Source organism: Ascaphus truei, unplaced genomic scaffold (assembly GCF_040206685.1).
Source record: "Ascaphus truei isolate aAscTru1 unplaced genomic scaffold, aAscTru1.hap1 HAP1_SCAFFOLD_1566, whole genome shotgun sequence".
NCBI classification, from domain to species: domain Eukaryota; kingdom Metazoa; phylum Chordata; class Amphibia; order Anura; family Ascaphidae; genus Ascaphus; species Ascaphus truei.
Genome location: NW_027454456.1, coordinates 12,501 through 17,817, shown reverse-complemented (window position 1 = coordinate 17,817; position 5,317 = coordinate 12,501). Strand labels below are relative to the sequence as shown.

The following is a 5,317-nucleotide window of genomic DNA, read 5'->3' as shown; positions in this document are numbered from 1 at the left end:
ATGGTTCTTCTGTTCACCGAGTGATAAGAGCACAGCAATAAACAAGTTACAAACACCTCTTTAAATGGGTGTATCAGTGATAATAACCATGAGCATTGTTCAGCATACAGGTAGCCAGTATTAATACCATGAGTTAGTTAATAGATCGTGCTATATGGTGCACAAGTAGTACTATGTCGGCAAAGACCCGACATGCGGCATGTTTCGTCGCTTCTTGCGACTTCTTCCGGGGTGGGCGTGTCTACGTCCCTGGCGGCCCCTTTATACCCGGCGGTTACCATGGTAGCCGCGGGACGCTTAGTTGCCGAGATTGATAGTGGTGGTGCAGAGGTACTGCATCCCACATGTGAGATGTATTTAAAAGTCATCCTGACCATGATAATACATTTTGAGAAGCACATACACTGTCTCTAGATGATGCAAAAACATAGAGCATAGACAGCCTGTCTACTAAGTTGAGAGGTGTTAGAGGAAGGGGGTGAATACAAAGCCCTCATTCATACCAGACGGATAGTGTGTATTAAGGAGATAGATCCATCTGGCTTCACATTGCAATAGTTTTTTGTCCCAGTTTCCTCTGCGAATACTGGGTGGTATGTGGTCTATTCCTTGGAATGTCAGGGTGTTGATCTGTCCTGCATGGAATTCTCTGACGTGGCGAGAGACAGGGGTGTCCAGTGAATTTCTTATGGCTCCAATGTGTTCCAAAACCCTGCGTCTCAGTTCTCGTTTGGTTTTTCCAACATATTTCTTGCCACATGTGCAGGTGAACTACTATGTGCACTACTGGTAGTGACTAGGAAAACAGAGTAGTACTATAGACTTAACCAGTCTATTTTTATCTGTGTCATACACATCACACTACACAACACGATTTTAACGAAGTTATTTAATAAACCTTTTTTATTTTATGTATATATCACTTCACCCCTGACCAAATTATATTATAAAGGTTTGCTGTGCGCCTCTTAGAAGGGATCTTTGGAACCTGCCAATGAGCCTGATGGTGAGTGGGTTGCACCACACACCACCTGTCTTCAGGAGGATAGTACCCATATTATCACACAATAGGTACTATATCAATTGTTAGTACCCTGGTACAGTGGTCTGGCTTATTATTTTTGATATTATACCTGCATTTGAGCGCTTCAGCTATTTTCCACATTGCCTTCTGAAACATGCCTAATGCCACCCCGCCACTGGAGCTGTCCCTTACCGTGTCCGGTGTGACACCTACACTGAGTAGACAGCCACCTGAGCCCCGCGGAGACGCCCCACCACCATACTGTGAGGCACGTTCCACTGCTGCTCGGTAAGCAGCTCTGAGAGGGAGGATCCTGCGGAGGTGAGTGCCGTTGCTGAGTCGGAGGATCCTGCGGGGGTGAGTGCCGTTGCTGAGTCGGAGGATCCTGCGGAGGTGAGTGCCGTTGCTGAGTTGGAGGATGAGGCCGATGACATCCCCGAGGTACCTACCGAGGCCCCCTACGATCCCGAGTCTGCTGCGGAGCTGCAGTTTCCAGTGGTCATCGCCGGGGATCCTCGGCAGATCCCCTACGTTGATCTACACTGGGACCCAGTGCAGAGGGCGGCTGATCTGCAATTACTACGCCGTCAAGAGACGCGAGAGGCCCGCGCTCGACCTGTCGCTTATGTGAAGGCTGCGGAGCGCCACTACGACGGGCTGGAGCTGCTGAATTTCCTCAGTGAGTGCCGGCCGGCCCTACCCCAGATACCAGTGATGTCGCACCGATTACTGCTCCACCACCGGGAGAAGAGGCCGCCAAGCTGCCCGGCCGGGCTTACCTGATACCGCTGCCGCTCCGGTGAGTGACCGCTGTCAATCTCTTCCTCCTTACTCAGTGCCACCGCCGAAGCCCGATACATTAAGGCTGAAGGCCGGGGTCATTTGAACCTAGCTGGGACTGTGCTATCGCTCCTCCCGGGGAGACTCCCAAGTTTCCTTTCCAGAGACTTTACGGTGCCCACGTTGCCACCTTCTGTCCTGCAGGTCACTATCACCACCAGTCCTAGTGTGACCCCTCACCCTTATCCCCGGTGTGTCCACCCCAAACAGTACTGTTAAATGTGATATGTCTGCTGTGCATGTTATGCCTGTACTATCTGTGGGGACGTCTGTACCATGGGGGGACCGGGTGGAAGACCTCCTCAGAACAAGTGACTATACTAGCTCCGGTAAGGGAGGAAATGGTAAAAGCACCCTTATGGGACGGCCCTATATTTTGGGTACTACCCGGCACAGCCACTGACAAAAGTTTGCTGAAATTCAGCAGCGCAGAAAGAACGTTAGTGAATAGGTTCCGCAGGATGGGATAAGAGTACCCCCATCTCCCCGAGAACCTCATGCGGAGGGCTGAGGAGCACAGGATGGGATAAGAGTGCCCCCATCTCCCCGAGAACCTCATGCGGAGGGCTGAGGAGCACAGGATGGGATACGAGTACCCCCATCTCCCCGAGAACCTCATGCGGAGGGCTGAGGAGCACAGGATGGGATAAGAGTACCCCCATCTCCCCGAGAACCTCACGCGGAGGGCTGAGGAGCACAGGATGGGATAAGAGTACCCCCATCTCCCCGAGAACCTCACGCGGAGGGCTGAGGAGCACAGGATGGGATAAGAGTACCCCCATCTCCCCGAGAACCTCACGCGGAGGGCTGAGGAGCACAGGATGGGATAAGAGTACCCCCATCTCCCCGAGAACCTCACGCGGAGGGCTGAGCACAGGATGGGATAAGAGTACCCCCATCTCCCCGAGAACCTCATGCGGAGGGCTGAGGAGCACAGGATGGGATAAGAGTACCCCCATCTCCCCGAGAACCTCATGCGGAGGGCTGAGGAGCACAGGATGGGATAAGAGTGCCCCCATCTCCCCAGGAACCTCATGCGGAGGGCTGAGGAGCACAGGATGGGATAAGAGTACCCCCATCTCCCCGAGAACCTCACGCGGAGGGCTGAGGAGCACAGGATGGGATAAGAGTACCCCCATCTCCCCGAGAACCTCACGCGGAGGGCTGAGGAGCACAGGATGGGATAAGAGTACCCCCATCTCCCCGAGAACCTCACGCGGAGGGCTGAGCACAGGATGGGATAAGAGTACCCCCATCTCCCCGAGAACCTCACGCGGAGGGCTGAGGAGCACAGGATGGAGGAGGCCATCATAGCACACCTAGACCACACTGCTAGAGACTCCCGATATCGTGACCTTGATAGGGCAAAACATCTACTCAAGTTATGGGTAGTGGGCCGCAACATACACCTAGACAGAGTAGAGTACATCTCTGAGCCTGGGAAAAGAAGGTGCCTGACGGTCAGGGCAACATGGTAAAGAAGCCTGACCGGGCCCACTACTGCTAAGGTAGCCCTACCACACTTACTATAATATCTAGGGTCCAGGTGGGAATAGATATTAGTTATGGAACTGGTACTATCATGTTGCAATGTTCATGCATTTTGTGTTTTGCAATTACAGGTTATTGCACAGTATGGGATGTTACGCCTACTGTAGTCCAAGCGCGACGTTGGAGTTTCACCAGGGTGAGACTGTAGTAAAGCCTCCCGGCCGCTACTTATTTTCCTGAGCCCAACCCGTGTAAGCCCTGTTAGGTGCAGGCAGTGCTTGGGCTAATTCCTTCAGAAAGTCTGTGTGTGCTTTTGCAGCCTTGGATGAGTAGATGTATCCAAGGGCGGGCCTTAGCAACAAGCAGAAAGTGTCAGCCTATAGGAAGGATACTAATTATTTGTTATTTATATGATTACCACGTGTATTACTACTGTGAAGCGCTTTGTACATTAATGGCGCTATATAAATAAAGACATACAATACAATAGGTTCATCTGTAGTATGTAATGACCAATCAGTATTCAACCTGCTCTGTTAAGGGGCAGGGTTACAAACACCTCCTGATGGTGGTTTCTGACCCTTTCCCAGAAGTCAGGGGAGTCTGTCTCCCCTCCCCATGAGGAATGGGGGTGTGTGTGTTATCCTGAGCACTACCAAAGATAAGACTCTGGATGGGGCCTGCAAGGCCTTACCCCTGAAGAAGGGCTGTGCAGTCTGTCTGACTTCTGATGTGTAAAGATCCAGTAGTACCATCAGCTGCTGAGAGAAGAAAGTGTCAGTACGGGACATCCCCTATCTATCTATCTATCTATCTATCTATCTATCTATCACAGAGGATCCATGCTGACTGGGGGCACTGCACCGATGAAGAACTAAGGTACCCTGTAAACCTGTCCTGTTCTCCCCACACCACCGCGGAGCACTCAGCCCTCCTGTTGCTAAACAGGTACAGCACAACACCTAAAGAAGTAGCTAGAGAAGAAGCAGACCCCCAATATAACTTAGGGTGGGGGTACATATATATATATATATATATGTGCCTTTGCTCAGATTATTAAGATGTATGGTCCGAGGAAATGACATTTGGGCCCTGAAAGACTATGCGTGTTCCTGCTCTGCCGCTGTTATACAGAGTAACCATGTGCTTACATACCAGGCTCCCGTGTGCTTCCACCATCACAGAATATTCACCTATATCGTTTGTAAGATTAGTCACTTATTCTAGTTTCTAAGGTAGTTACACGATAAGGAATGTCCTTTTTACACTTTGATTACACAATCACATCTCAACGAGGGACACATTATTCAGTTTTTAGTGTATATAGACGCACACGCAGATGCACGCACACTCACACGTGGACGCAAGCACGCGGATGCACGCACACACACGGATGCACGCACTCACACGCAAGCACACACGCGGATGCACGCACTCACACACGCGGATGCACGCACTCACACACGCGGATGCAAGCACACACACACACGCGGATGCACGCGCGCACACACACACGCGGATGCACGCGCGCACACACACGCGGATGCAAGCACACACACACACGCGGATGCACGCGCGCACACACACACGCACGCGGATGCACGCACACGCGGATGCATGCACACACACGCGGACGCACGCAAGCACAGACGCGGACGCACACAGACGCGGACGCACACACACACACGCGGATGCACGCGCACACACACACACGCGGACGCACGCACGCACAGACGCGGACGCACACAGACGCGGACGCACACACACACACGCACACGCGGACGCACGCACACAGACGCGGATGCACGCACGCACACACAGACGCACGCACACACAGACGCGGATGCACGCACGCACACACAGACGCACGCACACACAGACGCACGCACACACAGCTCTGACGCTAGTTCCGGGTATGTTTTTAATTTCATGACAGTAAGAAATATTGCCCATGATCAACAT

The 5,317-nt window shown here is 52.2% G+C and overlaps 1 protein-coding gene across 50 annotated transcripts in view; it reads right to left on the bottom strand.

Moving 5' to 3' along the window:
* Positions 1–5,251: 5,251 nt before the first annotated feature.
* The window catches only part of LOC142476320 (uncharacterized), an 8,239-nt gene continuing 8,173 nt past the window's right edge, over positions 5,252–5,317 (bottom strand). For all 50 annotated transcript variants that reach the window (XR_012791536.1, XR_012791534.1, XR_012791538.1 and 47 more), the window contains one exon: positions 5,252–5,317. This exon is cut by the window's right edge. The gene's annotated coding sequence lies outside the window, so the exon portion shown is untranslated.